At 33.2% G+C, this 16880-nt stretch overlaps 1 protein-coding gene across 1 annotated transcript in view; it reads right to left on the minus strand.

Annotated features, from left to right (window-relative positions):
- The window catches only part of Kcnd2 (potassium voltage-gated channel subfamily D member 2), a 483658-nt gene that overhangs the window by 372913 nt on the left and 93865 nt on the right, over positions 1–16880 (minus strand). The gene's annotated exons all lie outside the window — the stretch shown is intronic.

Here is a 16880-nt window from a genome sequence, read left to right on the forward strand (position 1 = left end):
CTTGCTCCTTCCCAGACATCACACATTTCCTCCAATCGGGTTAGGCAGAACATTACCGCTAGACTGACTAATTGGAGATCTTAAGTCTAGTTTTATTATACTATACAAGGAGGGATAAGAGTCAAAACAGTTTGCCAGGCCATAAACATAAATGAGTTTATGTGGGTAGAAGATATTAAGAATTAATTTTAAAAAGGCAAATTTGAAATTTCCTTGGCAGTCATCCACTGATGTTTGTGTTCACTGAATTTTATTGAAATAAATTAACTTACCATTATTTTCAAAAGGATTTATAGTCAACAGACAAAAAAGTATAGTGACAAAATTTAAACTAAAATTGAACAGTTATGACTTTAAGCATGATGTATTAATTTTCTGTTCCACTATCCCATCAACCAACAGCAATAATGATTCAGCAATCATTACTATTTCCCTGACATATGGTATTACATATGGATGAAAGACTTCTTCTACAGCTGCATGCCAATAACCAAAAATACTATCAGTAATATTTTCAAATTTATATTAATTACATTATCAAGTTTAAAATTCCCATCGTCAATAGAAAACAGTTTGAATATTTTCATCTATGCTCCATGTCATAGTCATTTTATTTCCTTCCTTAAAAAGAGTTAACTTTGAAAAAAAATCACACTAAACATTTCTTATATAAAAAAACATGTATGGGTAGATATGCCTGTATTTAAACAACTACTAAAATTTTCTGGGCACTTACTTCAGCTTTATTGTATTTTCAGTTAGAAATGGTTACTTCTCTTAAACAAAGACATAAATTTCCAGTATAAAGTAGAAGACATGAGCCATTTGCTATAGAGAAAAATAATATTATAACAAAGAGTTTATCACCCCTCAGTCCTCAAAATAGTTTCAATATATGAATCTATCTAAAGAAAGTAAAACTCTTAAAAAGCAAATTATTCTTGCCAAACTTCTGAGATGTTGGTATTTTTGAAATATTACTTAACAATGAATTTTAAAGTTACATTGCAAGAAATTATTCCTAAAGATGTATATGGCTAGGTAATTCAGGAAAGAATCAAAGTTTTTTGTGTGTAAAAACTATAATAGTACACATGATCCTAATGAGATGATTAACAATGTGAAATAGGAAGAAAAGGGCTAAAGGTGTAGGGAAAGTGGGAAGGGTAGGGGAAAGGGAATAAGGGAAAAGAAAAAAATGAATAAACGAAAAAATGGTAATAAAGTGTTTGTAAATGGGGAGGAAAGGAGGGGGTGAAGGGAGGACACGACAAGGGGAAAAAATGAGAACCAAGACCTGTCATGTAAAGGTACAAGATCCTAATAATGAATGTAACTGTACTGTATACCTAAAATGTACCAATAAACTCAATAAAAAGAAAAACAACAACAACAAAAAAAACACACAAAGTTTTGTGAACCTGCTTAACATGAAGTTGTATTATATTAATAACACCTATTATCGCAAATACCTTGTGCAGTTAACAGATGACATTTCTATATTTATTGTATTCAGTTAAGAATTACTCATAAATACTATGTTAGTAGTCACTGGACAAAATATACAGACTACTAAGGAAATTCTGTAAACTTTATTCCTAATGTTAATACAACATTCCATTGGGGGGGGCTTTTACTTAAATTGATGTGAGTTTAATCAGGGAGATTCTTGGTGGAATGTAAGTATACCAAATTTCTGTCAAACTTTGTATCTACTGAAAGAAAGAATGTAATATTTTTATTATACTACTTGACTATCTCTTTTTATCCCTCAAAATGTCAATCATGGTATGTGGTAATAATATGGTGAATTTAAAATACCACATATTTTTAAATTATAAATTATTATATTTAAGTATATACACATATATGTTAAATTAGTATTCCTTTCCATCTAGCAAACAACATCAGTCACTTTTAAGTATGCACCACTTCCTACTCTTTCTCTTCCTCTAAAAGGATGCAATCCAGATAGAGAAGATATGAGTCGTTTGTTACTGAGAAAAGCAATGATCCAGCTTTAGGACTCTACTTGCAACAAACAAACAAAATTTTGAACCCATTATTAAATTGGTTTAATGGGGTCACAAAACATAGTGTGAGGATGAGAAGCTGGATGGCTATGCCTCAGATGGAATTATTGAGATTATATTTCTGAGATTAAATTTACATTATATACAGAGGTTTTTCTATGTAAAGAGACTCCAGGCAGATAACATGTGCAAAGCCACAGAAATGTTGTAAAACATGGCAGGGTCCTAAGACATGTGCCATTTAGAATAATACCATAGTACAAAATGAAGGTAACACTTAGGTAGATCTAGAATCTTAATGTCAGGCCTGAGTACAAACTTATGTTGGTCTGATTTAATGAACTACTACCTTAATGTTGCCTTATCTATCTATCTATCTATCTATCTATTTATTTATTTTTGAGGTAAGTGAAAGGACAAAGGACAATTATATCCAAAGTCAGGATGTTTAAAAATTATGTCACATTGAGTTGAACATCTATAATGTATTTTTTAAAACATGGAGAGAGGGAATCAAATTTTCATAATCCTACATAGACCTTTTCTGGCTGTGAAGTCTGGGGAGCTCACCGTTTTTTTCAGTTGTTTGGCTCCTCTACATACATTTGTATGAAAAAAACTAAAATATTCTTAGATCAATGCTCCAACTACATGCTATAAGTTGTTTTAAAATTAAATGTATAGCCTCTATTTCCCTGACTCCTTAGGAGTAAAGTCAGAAGTGACACATCCCAAATGAAACAGCTGATAGATGGCTGAATCAGAATAGGATCCCAGTTCTTCGTATTTCAATTGGAGCACTTGTTTCAACACTGTACTAAACAAAGCAAAAACTCGAATTTGAAAACACCCTAACTTCACCTTAAGTCAAACCATCAAGAGACACTGTGCAAATAGAAGACATTCATTGAGTCCTCCTACACAGGTGGAAAATGCTGAGCTATAGATTCAGCCAATACATGTATTATTCTGTTCAGAAACAGCTGACCAAATATTTTTAAAATGCAGTGAGTCATGCAAGTGGTTTAAAGGAGACAATAAACATATAGAACTTCAAGAACTTATCATGGGTGATTTTTTTAATTCTGTCATTTTATCATCCAGTTAAAATAAAACTGAGCCTGTCTCTTCATAATTTTTGAAAGGTAGGATTACTAGTGAATTGAAATAAAAAAATTAAATGGCAGTGGCTAAAACTGAGTATCATTCAGTTCAGTATTTCAAAAGGGTGAGTTTAGGTCTAGGAATTCTAATGGAAGACACATGGATTTTTGTATTTCATAGTTACAGCTTTCATCTGTAATAATATATATAGTACATTACACTTATATTCATGTTGTATATTGTTCTATACTTGCATTTTATATTTTATTTTTAAACAAAAAATGTCTTAAATATAGCAAGGGAAATTAAACATAAGTAAGTGAATATAACAGAAGATTTTCAATAACTTCTTATTTTAATAAGGCAAAGAAAACCTGAAATTGGCAATTTAAAAATTGCCAAGAGATACCTGCAAGGATTGCCAATTTGTAACTGAATTCCTTCACTCAGTAGAGCTCTCCTTCTGATAACTGGAATTAATCTGAAACTAAATGGCATTTCAGCAGAGAAGGCAAAGTACAGATAAAAAGTCAAGGGGGTTTTTAAAAATATTTTTCTTCATTAGCTTCTTGATTGTGAGACAAGAAAAGGATATTAAACATGAATGAACATCAAGAGTATGGTAGTTTCTACGACAGGATAGGGGTGGTGGATAAAAAAAATCAAAAAATAAAAAATATTTTTAAAAAGACCTTCACTTTGAAGTCCTATATGCAACTCAGATTTCAATAAGAAATATTTGCTATGACAACCTCATAGGATTATTTTCTTCTCCAAGCCTTGCATATCTGATTTCGATTAAATGAATATTATTTGCTTCTTTTTGTAGGTCATGCAGGCCTTAACTGGGAGTAGAAAGGAGGTATTTTGTAATGATGAGGAATATTTCCATGATCATTACAACACCCACACAAATAGACTTAATTCATTTATAAACTTGAGCTTCGTCAGGAAAATGCTCCGTTAACTGACTTTCAAATGCCAGAGAATGGTTCATTAGCTTTAACTGTAATATTATGATGACAATTCATGTAACAGAATAGAAACTCTTTTTCTCTACATAAAAATAATGCAGTCTCTGACGAACTTGGGATTTCTGACAGTTTAGTTATCAAGCCTTGATATAAATTCATGCAGCATATTGAAAAAACATATCTCCACTGTTATGGTACATTTAAACTGACAAGAAATAGGACTGAACAATGATTCTTTGAGCCAATGACTATGACTTTGTATAGTATGCAATAAGCTTTTTGCCACCTGGCACTTACATATAGGCCACTGAGAGAAATCTAAACTTCAAACTATCTCCTATTTAGAAGTGGTATAAACAAAAGTCTCCAGTTAGTAACTTACTAAACTGATTATTTGTAATAGTGATTTGTGCGGGAAAATATATCAATTTTACTTAATTATTAAAAAAACATATGTTCCCCCCAAAACAAATAATATCTACACAAATCATAAACATCGCAGTCTAAGACATTCTAGGGATTCTAACTTAGTGGTTGCATAATACTCAGTAACCAATAACGACTAAAATGAAAAATACAAAACAAAAAAGACCCACATATTGTGCACGGAAGGTGCCCCAGCACCGTGCAAACTACTAGGCATGAAGCAAGTGACTGCTGACTTAAAGGTGTCTGATGAGCAACTTGATTATGAAACAGACAAACACCAAGTTCCTTTCAGAGGAAGAGCCAAGAACCCTGTAAACACTGAGATAAGTTAATTTTCGGCCTGAATATAAGAGCATTGGTAAAGGTCATCAAAAAAATATCAGATGTACATCTTAAAGGATTATTAAAACCTTGCAGGGCAATTCAGGGTAAAAGAAACCATGAACACACAGAAGGAAAATATATAGTGGGGCAAAGGTGCAGAAATGCAAAAAGATAAAAAGTCTTTTTGAGAAAAGTAATTTACTAATTTAGAGCATGCTGTACAGACTATGAGAGTGAAAAAAGAAAGGCAAAGCCACATAAGAAAAGACTTACACTGCCCTTTAAACATTTAAATTTTTATGTGAAAATCAATGGGAAATGTGAAAGAAAGTATCAATAAATAAATATCTAAGTATATGTTAAGAAGTTTAACTTGATGGCAATAGGAAGGTGAAACTGACATAAGGCAAGACAGAGTCTTTTATAAAGGAACATGCAAAACTTCCGCAAGAAATAGCTTAAAAAGTAATCATAGTAAATATAATTAACGCATCAGACCTTTGTCACTGAGGGGTAGTATGACAAACTGGATTATAAAAAGGAGTATGCCAATTAAAAATTTTTAAAAGTCACTTAAATATATCTTTGACTAATTGGTTTCAAATATGTATCCTTTGTTCCCTAAAATTCCTTTCAACATTTGGGACTCAAATATTTGAGTATAAGAACTAAACATTTGAGTATAAGAACAAAAAATGATAAAACTATGATTATCACGTGTATGAGTATGAAAATCACATATAATCACAAAATATAGTAATGGAATTCCAAGATCAAATAAGCAAGCTGTGTGGGACACTGACAAAAGTAACTAAAGCCTATTGGGAAAAGGAAATTTCAAGCAGCAATTTGCACTTCAAAAAAATTACGCTAATTATGAAAAGTTTTAAAAATTAAGCTAATAGTAAAATGAACTATTTCAACTGTCATTTATTAAACAACCAGAAAATGCAGAAGTAAGGAATATATATTTACTGCCTTTATTTAAGTGTCATGATATAAAATCTTTTACAAGACTTACAATGGAGACAGAAAAATTTCAAAGTTGTTTCATTTGAGGAGAACCATCTTAATTCTTCAGTAGTGGGTTGGAAGACTTGTCAGTAAATTTCATGTGGTATCTTTATGAGCTCAAACTTGGTATTCATTCCAAATAAAACAAGGGGTGGGAGAGAGGTAGGAAGGAAGGATTTTAAAGAGAAAGCCAAAGTTTTGTTAATTTTTAACCTAACATTTTTAACTTAAATGTACCAGTATTCTGTCCATGGTTTTATGTGTTCAAGTCCTGAAGGTATTAGATATTTTGAGGCTGCAAGATTTATATTCAGGACCACTTTTTCCCTGCTTGAGCATGTAGTTCTTAGACTTGTCCTAAAAGTATGGAAGGCCCGTCCTTACAATTGCACAGATATTTCAGAAGAACAATTAACTTCATCACTACTATCTATAATAAAGAGCAATTTAAAGCTAAGTCAGTTCTAAGGAGTTTTTCAGATTTGCATATGAATTACTTGTGAAAGAGCTTCTCTCCTTCCAATGCAAGGTGGTGAATGTACCCTGGATATTCCACATTATCCTGAGCCAGTTAATACCAGTTAGGAAAAAAGAACAGAGGCTAGAGTGTTAAATTCATCTACTTTATGGGAAAAATAATTGAAGTTTTGAATCTTTTTACTAATATCTCTTCAATACCCCTTAGCCTCCCAAACTCTGGAACCATTGCTCTCCTCTGTGAAATTCAACAATTTTTAGATTCCATATGAATTAGACTATGAGAGTGAAAAAAGAAAGGCAAAGCCACATAAGAAAAGACTTACACTGCCCTTTAAACATTTAAATTTTTATGTGAAAATCAATGGGAAATGTGAAAGAAAGTATCAATAAATAAATATCTAAGTATATGTTAAGAAGTTTAACTTGATGGCAATAGGAAGGTGAAACTGACATAAGGCAAGACAGAGTCTTTTATAAAGGAACATGCAAAACTTCCGCAAGAAATAGCTTAAAAAGTAATCATAGTAAATATAATTAACGCATCAGACCTTTGTCACTGAGGGGTAGTATGACAAACTGGATTATAAAAAGGAGTATGCCAATTAAAAATTTTTAAAAGTCACTTAAATATATCTTTGACTAATTGGTTTCAAATATGTATCCTTTGTTCCCTAAAATTCCTTTCAACATTTGGGACTCAAATATTTGAGTATAAGAACTAAACATTTGAGTATAAGAACAAAAAATGATAAAACTATGATTATCACGTGTATGAGTATGAAAATCACATATAATCACAAAATATAGTAATGGAATTCCAAGATCAAATAAGCAAGCTGTGTGGGACACTGACAAAAGTAACTAAAGCCTATTGGGAAAAGGAAATTTCAAGCAGCAATTTGCACTTCAAAAAAATTACGCTAATTATGAAAAGTTTTAAAAATTAAGCTAATAGTAAAATGAACTATTTCAACTGTCATTTATTAAACAACCAGAAAATGCAGAAGTAAGGAATATATATTTACTGCCTTTATTTAAGTGTCATGATATAAAATCTTTTACAAGACTTACAATGGAGACAGAAAAATTTCAAAGTTGTTTCATTTGAGGAGAACCATCTTAATTCTTCAGTAGTGGGTTGGAAGACTTGTCAGTAAATTTCATGTGGTATCTTTATGAGCTCAAACTTGGTATTCATTCCAAATAAAACAAGGGGTGGGAGAGAGGTAGGAAGGAAGGATTTTAAAGAGAAAGCCAAAGTTTTGTTAATTTTTAACCTAACATTTTTAACTTAAATGTACCAGTATTCTGTCCATGGTTTTATGTGTTCAAGTCCTGAAGGTATTAGATATTTTGAGGCTGCAAGATTTATATTCAGGACCACTTTTTCCCTGCTTGAGCATGTAGTTCTTAGACTTGTCCTAAAAGTATGGAAGGCCCGTCCTTACAATTGCACAGATATTTCAGAAGAACAATTAACTTCATCACTACTATCTATAATAAAGAGCAATTTAAAGCTAAGTCAGTTCTAAGGAGTTTTTCAGATTTGCATATGAATTACTTGTGAAAGAGCTTCTCTCCTTCCAATGCAAGGTGGTGAATGTACCCTGGATATTCCACATTATCCTGAGCCAGTTAATACCAGTTAGGAAAAAAGAACAGAGGCTAGAGTGTTAAATTCATCTACTTTATGGGAAAAAGGAAGCAAATCAATGCCATATTTTAAAAAATCTAGTTCTAAATCAGAGGAAAAAAAATGCCAGGATAGAAATAATCACTAAAAAAATAAAATAAATTCTGTCCTGAATTTAATAATAAGACTCTGAAGGAAGTCCTAGAGCACTGGCAACTAAGATGATAATTCTAAGAGGAATCAGGCACAAGTTGCTACAGAGAATATTCTAGTGAAGTTAAAGGATCCCTGAGGAGAAAGGAAGCTAAGGGCACAAATTTGAAGTAAAACTTTGCAAAAGGGAATTCAATTCATAGACTTCTAACTTCGGTCCAAAAAGTCCAGGTTCATAAAGACTTGTGGTTGAAAGGCTGGTGGCAGCTATTCCATTTTGGGGACTTAGCAGAGAGCTTTGTTCCTGGAGTATTTGACAGTGCTAAATTTAACACTCCTGTTCCTCTATGGAAAAAATAAACCTATCAGACAAGAAAGAAGTTCACTGCAAAACAGAAAGACAAATTTCTACCCATACTTCTGTTTATCTGTGAAAAACTCTAGAATTATAATTTTAAAAAATTAAAAAGCAGTTTTAAAAAAAGGAAAGTTTGTTACATAAAGGGTCTCTTCAATAAGGTCAACTTTTCTTTTAAAATATTAAAAATATTTCCAAATTTTGTTACTTTTTCTAAGTCTAGAAACTTTGGACATAATTTCATCTTAATATTAAAAAAGAAAACATAATTTTAGTTCCTAAATATTGAACTAAACTACTTTGCAAATAGAAAATAAACCCAGATTAAAACGAAAAGCAAACAACCCTGTGTTTTCCTAGTGGAACAACAACAGTAATATTGAACTTTAATTCAACTGTGCATGGGAAAAGTCCATTTGTTTCCATTTTAGATCAATTTGATTTATAACAACTCTAGACCAGCAAGAACAATGGAAACATGGTTTAAAGAAAAATTAGAGTGAAGGCCTATGACACTGGAGAATTTTAAACAAAACAATGCTTCAACAAATAAAAAGTAAATTAACCTCGATAAGAATACCATAAAATCATCCTATATCTCAAGAAAATGTCTACTACACTCCTTGTTCTTTTTATACCAGAGATTATACAGGCCCACTACTGGGACTGTAACTAAATAAAATGAAATCAGTATGCAATAAATACTCCATGTTTATTGCAGCACTATTAACAACAGGTAACATGGAATCAAGCTAAGTGTCTACCAATGAAAAAATGATTTATACACACACATACACACATGCAGCGGGATACAATTCAGCTATATCAAAAAAGAAAACTTTGACATTTGCAACAACGTGAATGAATCTGGAAGCCTGAGTAAAATAAACAACATGAAGAAAAACAAATACCACATCATTTCATTCATATGGAATCTAAAAATTGTTGAATTTCACAGAGGAGAGCAATGGTTCCAGAGTTTGGGAGGCTAAGGGGTACTGAAGAGATATTAGTAAAAAGATTCAAAACTTCAATTATTCCTAGAATAAAGAGGTGATTACAATGAATTCCCCCAAAAAAGTTCTGAGTAGATTTTTAAGTGTTATCACCACAAAAAGCAATAACTACATATGCTGTGTATGTGTGTGTATTAATTAACTCAATTCAGACATTCCACAAGGTATATATTTTTCAAGACCTACATTTTACATGTATATTGAATATATAACCTTTTTAATTAAAAGATAAAATAAAATATAATTAAAGTTTTATACCAGAACCCTGAGGAGCAAATGAAGAAAAACAAAAAGCATATTTTCTGACATATAGAAGATTCCTCTTCTATGTCATGCAATAGCAGCCAGTTCCCCCCAACAGCTCAATCTGCTAATTCATTCAAGAAGATTTTTCAAGAATGCACAAAGAGCTAAAATTAAACTATCAAAAATGGCGTAGCACTTGCTTTTGGGACAAACTGATTAAATGAATTTATCTGGGTTCAAATCACCCACTCATTTAATCATTCTGTGAATGTGAGCTATCTTCTGTTTGTCAAGCATGATGTTAGAAAAGACAGAGTGCTGATAACACACAGGCCTGGTCTTCACAGGGCTCTCATTCTATGAGGAAAATGTACAAAGTGATATATTATGATGTTACTTATGTTCTCTAATATAAGCAGACAGCTACAATATTGAAATAATAGTCTCTTTTTAAAGTCTTGTTCATTCTCTCCCTTCCTAAGATACACAAGCTCACTGAAGTTGACATTTTCTACCAGCACGGTAAGGTATGGCATATTCTTCTTTTAGAAGAAATGGACCTTATAAAATCTTTATTCATTAGCTGAGAAAAATCCAGAGAAAACTCCTTACCCTTTCCTATAGTCCAATCAGGGAAACTGTCATTCAGTCAATCAACTTTCTACCCAGGTACTGGTACATTGTGAGAATTTAAGAATTCTCTCAGTCCAATGCAAGTATTAGCTGTCATGTCTTTACTTAGTCTTTCCACCTCTAAAGACCACCATCAGATTATCAGCTGCAAAGTATGCAGCAGTGGTTAAAAATAAGGCAGTGTCATTGTGGTAGATTAGAATCTACTTGTGAACTATTTCATTTCCCTCTGTGTGGAGCCTGTTGGTGGGATATATATAGAGCACTGCTCTGTTGAGCTCAAGAATGGTGGCACAACTTAGTTGGGCCAATGAAAAGTGAACACAGCCAAGTTCTGTCCAGCAGAAGTTTTAAAAGGCAGCCTATGGTTTGGTGTATATTCTTTCCCATCAATTATACTACAGACACAACCCAGATAAAGACTGTTTTGTCAGCCTGAGTCCCAGAATGAAGACAGTAGGAAGAGGAGTTGTGGTAGGCTCTTGAGGGCCTTGTAACATCAGGGAGAAATAAACCTTTGGTGAGAGATTCGTTCTTACCACATAAGATAACTTATCTGAAGTAATATAATCACTCTTCTCCAGCACTATCAAAGCTTCCCAGATGGCTTATCTCCTTGTAAAAAAGCAAAACAAAATTCACTCAAAAATAAGAGATATTTGCTACCTTTTCATGTTTTGGGCTTTGGTATGATCTCTGTTGCAATGTATGACTATAGCAGGTTATGCACACACACTCTGGAATGCCAGGATTTCAATCCAAGTTTGCTTCTCTTCACTATAGTACCTTGGGCAAGGAACTAATTTTCTGAGCTTCTATGCTTCTTCTGTAAAATGTGAACAATAGTCTATACCAAACAGCATGCTTTAGAATTCACTGAATTAGCATATGTAGAACAGAAGTATCTAACATATGGCAATGCCACAGATGTTATTATTTACCATTAATTTACGACTGTTATTTGCTCTGGATTACTTACCAAGACGTCTATGTTTCCGTAAATAATATTTAAATTTCTGTCTTTCTGTCTCAATTCTAATTCATTAGATAATGACCTTGAGTCTATATTAAAAATGTATCTATTCACAATCCTAATAGGTCATACATCATTTCTATGCTCAAACGTTGCAATAGCTCCGTAATGTCCTATCTACGCCACCTCTGTTCTGCATCAGGCTATACTCCTACCCCTCATTAATCCCCTGCTATTGTAATCATGCTCATTTAATCCAAAAAATGGTTCTTGCTCTTTCTTGTACTTTTACTTTTGGGGTCTTCCCTATAGCTCCTCCACGGCCTGAGATGCTCTCCTTCCAAGTATCCTCCTTGCTGAGTTCTCTGTCTTCTTCAAGATTTTACCCAACTGTCACTTTCTTACTTAAAGACTTCTTATTATCACAACACTCCCAATCCATTCCACACATCCACATATCTTAGCTGGATCACTCTCCTTACTCTACATTTTCTTGTTTTTGCCACAGTACTTATCACTCTGTAACACTATAAAATGTGCTTATGATGCGTGTTTATTATGGCTTCTTATCTGTAACAACAATGAAAGCTCTCTAAGTGGAGGGCCTTTTGTTTTTGTCATTGATTCCAAGCAATTAGAGAAGTGCCTGGTGTGTGAAAGGTAGTAAATGAGTATTGTGGGCTGAGTGTACAAACTAGGCATACTGTGAGTTTCCTTTGATAAACAAGACCTTCGTTTAGCAGTTAACTATGATATGGTGGAAAGTGAATTTTTAACAAACTGTGCCTATTAAAAGAGATATAAAGTTCTAAAGAGTAAATGAATCCTATGAGGAACTGAGACAAAATGTAGGATTTTAGATTCATGCAGATTCTACATTTGGTTTCAGGAAGGTCAGCTATTTCAGGCTAATAAGGAATCACGCCCTCAGAAGCCCTGAGACTGTAGAACTGTTTAGATCTGCACTTTAATATTTAATTTCATATATTTCCTGAAGGAAACTGATTGATAATTGCAACCAGTGAGCCATCTACTTTAAAAGATTGACCCCTGCAAGCTGTTATTTATTTGAAGATTAAAATAGTACCTTTTTTTCTTATAAAACAAGTTACTGGTGGGTCATCTTCTTAACTTCACAGAGCTGAAAATAAACTGAGGCAAAATATGAAAGACAACTAATGAGCCACATGCTTTGCAGTAATATTTTTTAGGGCAACAGAACTGACCAGTGCATATTCCGATATTCTGATTTGACTCTAATTAAATATTAACTTCAAATTATCATGCTTTTCTAAACTTATTTATTATTTGTGTTGGCTTCTTTTTTGGAGGCAGGGTCTCAGTGTGTAGTTCAGGCTGGCCTTAAACTATGTAGCCCAAGCTCACCTCTAAATCACAGCAACTGTCCTGCCACAGCCTCCGAGTGCTGGGATCACAGGTGCATGCCACCATGCCCAGCTTAAACTCTTATTTTAATATCTCAATTTCTCAAAATTGTCAACTCAGACTTTTGCTCACGTGCATTTATCAAAGAAGGATCCAAGATAACAAAGCCAACACCAAATTTCATCTTTACTATTACAAGCTATCAACACACTCAGGTGCTTCAAATACCCATTGTAGTTTGGGAAGTGAATACCTGCATATTACCTCAGAAAGTGCAGTCTTTTAAGGACAATGAATAACTGGCAGTCTGAGGAAGTGAAACTCTGAGTGATTTAATTCTCCTCCATGCTTGCTGTTGTTTTGTTTTCTGGCAGTATAGCAGTACTGGGGACAGAGTATTACAATCTGAGGCCAGTAGTGAAGGGTCTTCGGTGAACTATATCCTAGGCCTTTTTTCATTCTTTGTTTTGAGACGGAATATCCCTATATTCCTAATTCATCAGGTTGGGTTTGAACTTGCACTCCTCCTGCCTTGGACTTCCAGAGTGCTGAGATTACAGCTATGTGCCAACATGCCCACTTCGACCCTTTCATTCTTTGTGATAACTGGTAAAGTTTTTGAAGAAATATAGCTTGTAGTAAAATTTCCTGCAAACATCCCTTTATTACAGACTACTAGAAATGAAACAGAATAAAAAAGAATGAAAATGTGTGTGGAATTTATGTACTTCAGATAAGCTAACTTGCTATTTTTACTAATATATTTTATTAAAATATGTATTATTGTAATGCTTCCAAATATTTAAAAACTTATGAGATTTTTTTATTAGCAGAGAAGTCATATTTTAGAATGAAAAAGGTGCCTACAAAGAAATATTTTACATTGATTTTTCAAATTTCTAATGAATGTAACTGTATTGTAAACCTAAAATGTACCAATAAACTAAAAAAAAAAAAAAAACCAACAAATTTCTAACAAGTGTACGTGAATTAGTGTCTTTGAAGTAGTAGTTTGGCTTTCCTACACAAACAGAAATGGCCAAACACACAAATGTTAAGAAATCCCTTGAAACCCAATAAATTTTCACTACAAATGAAAAATCTCAACCCTGTTCTCAACTAGCAATTAGCATTTGATCTACAAGAAAAATCTGGAAAAGAATATAAGAGTATTAAAGGTTAAGGAATCCTTGACCTTTATATTTTGGAAATTTCATTCACTGGAGCCAGTGAGAGGTGGAAGCTAATGCTGAAATGCTTTGGACCAAATGAACCTTGACATAGTACTATAATCTGAGACCAATGATGGAGTGAAGATGAGCAATGTGTCCAGAAATTTATATGTAACACACCTGGTTATGGTTTGCCCAGCAGAATTAGTATCAAATAAAACAACTGTCCCAGTCCACTTTACACTCTGGCAACTAAGATCTCAAAGGAATTTAAACCTTTAAAGCAGGTATTTGTCAGGTGGATGTAGCCCTTCCCTTGATAGGACAGTAAAACACGAAGTTTTAGCTTTTACCAGCTGTGTCCTCATTGCTACTTGTCCCTTATAAAATTATTATTTTTGACACTATAAGCTGAGTTTCTTCTGAGAAGCACACCAAATAGTTTAATGATTAGAATTCTTATTTAAAATTTGCAAGAAAACCAAATTTCTAAGTTAAATTAAGGAGAGAATAAAGAATATGCATAGAATAGAAATTCTTATTGGGAGAGGTATCTGTTTAAATCATCTGTATTTTCTTTCTCAAATTATGCATTTCTCCATGTAGGCACTCGATCCTCAATGCCTATTTAATAATTATCATTAAATTTTTAGATTCTATTGATGAGCTACTGCAATGATATAAATATCAGAGGGAAGAGGCACATCATTTTCAAAATGATCCCCTGGTTCTTTTTTGTAAGGGATTAGAAGAGTAAACATTATACTCACTTAAAACAGAACAGGAAGGTCTCTGCTGCTTACATTTACCTTATGATTTGACTTCTCTTAAAGCCACAGAAAATAATCAGGCAGACCTGAGTTTGAATTCTAATTTCTACTATTTATATTTTTATCATAAACAAATCCCTTTACTTCTATGAATTGCAAGAATTCTCCCCCGTAGCAGTGGCATGATAGCTACATTGCAGATTTACTTAATAAAGGCATAGAACTGTGCTTGGCACATAATATGCGCTCAACAGCTGTACACTCATTTAATGATTGCAGTTATATACTGTACTAAAGTTTTAAACTTTAAAGTGCTCTCTCATGTTTACCTCACTGGACTATAGGAAGAAAAAAAAAGAGTGAAGGACAGAGGGAAGGAGGAAGGGAGGAATGAAGGAAGGAAGGGTGAAAAGGAAGGTAAGAAGGGAGTATGTAAACAAGCACTATCCCGCTTAGAAATTTAACAGATAAGGAACAGTGACCAAAAGAAGTTGTAATTGTCCAATGCTACATAATTCATAGATTCAGATTTTGGGAATAATTCTTTCCAATATGTTATTTTAATAAATAAATAGACAAAGTTTCAAAGAACTTCAGGTTAAGTGCTGGAACTAACCTTTTGTGCTATTACCTAGGAGCTGTCTTCTAAGCATACCTGATGTTTTCCTACCTACTGAGTCCCAGCATGCAGCAAGGGCAGCAGTAGTACATCAAGGATCCATTGCACTCACAGCTTGTGAGAAAAAGAGTTGGATGGTTCTGGCATGGTTAAAACTTCTGCCCAAATCCCAGAGCCTGTCTACTGCCTACAACCACACCCAAATCTATGTGACAACACGGTTTGAGAATGAAAAAAATCTATTATGTGAGCAGCTCCCAACACAGACATCGTTTATAATTCAAAATTTAAAAAGTGAATATGGTCTCTTAAAAGAAAGATAAAGGGTGTTGGAATACGGTGGTGTGGCATAGAACTAGGGGATCATTAAGACATAGAACGAAGCTATTGCTGAAATAGTTATAATTTATCTCATGGTAACCATTTTAATACTTACTTTGAAATTTTAAATACAAAATTAATTTTTAAATAATTTTTGCTTTGTGGGTTTCTTAATCACCCACCAAGTTGGCCAAATGAACAATCTAGCACTACCCACGTATCCGTCAGCTCCGTCCTGACACTAACTATACCCCTGGAACTTGAAAGGACTCCCTGCTCTGTCCCCTTCCCTTCTACAATCCCACTACTTGCTCCGTTTGTGCCTGTTTCCATAAAGGACTCCTGACCTCTGTGATCCAAAATATATCCATGAAGTTCCTACCTCATTGAAAAAAAATTTTACAAAATAATATTTTGAAGGCCTACTCATTTGTGATGCATCAAAGTACTGTGAGAAATACTGTGTGAAAAACTATGAGAAATATTGTCTAATTGTAGCAATTACATACTAAATTTTCAGCAGCAAAATGTAACTTAAGGTCGGTATGTGACTAAGATACCTTTGGAAGTTTGGCTTTAGTGCAGGGAAAATGAATTTAAAAGTTAGATGGCAGATATGTTTAATAGTCCATCATCTCTTATTTTTCTCCTCAAAAATTATAGTGAATCTAAATAAAATTTTCCTTGACTTTTGATCTAATTTTTAAAATATTATCCTGCTTGTGTTTAATCATCACAACTCAATATTTCTCATCAAAACAAAGCTCATTTTTCCATGTAAATTACTGTGATGCTGTCTACTCACTGCAATAATCTCTATAAATTTCCTGTTTCCCCATGAATACTCCTTGATGCACTTGAAGTTGCAGCATTTACCCCCAGATAATTTGGATTACAAAACCTTACCTCAAGGTTTGCTACAAAATATCTTGCTCCTCTTCCTCCTCTTATTCTTATTATCATTATTACTATTGTATCACTAGTATACAGATGTTCTTTGGAAGCAAGACACATAATTCCTTTTATAGCATTCTGTTTTCAGTAGCAGTATTTCTATTTACAATATATAGTAATTCTTGATTTCTAAAAATTAAATGATAGCAACAAACTGCACGTTTTCTCAAAGTGGGAAATTTAATCCATATTTGTCTAAAATCACACATAAGGGTTACTGTTATCAATCCCCGTCAAGCTCTTTCTCAATCCAAACATTTGAAATGAATTCTGCAGTAAGACTCTTAA

Source organism: Fukomys damarensis, unplaced genomic scaffold (genome assembly GCF_012274545.1).
Source record: "Fukomys damarensis isolate Sample0158 unplaced genomic scaffold, DMR_v1.0_HiC HiC_scaffold_4, whole genome shotgun sequence".
Classification (NCBI taxonomy): Eukaryota; Metazoa; Chordata; class Mammalia; order Rodentia; family Bathyergidae; genus Fukomys; species Fukomys damarensis.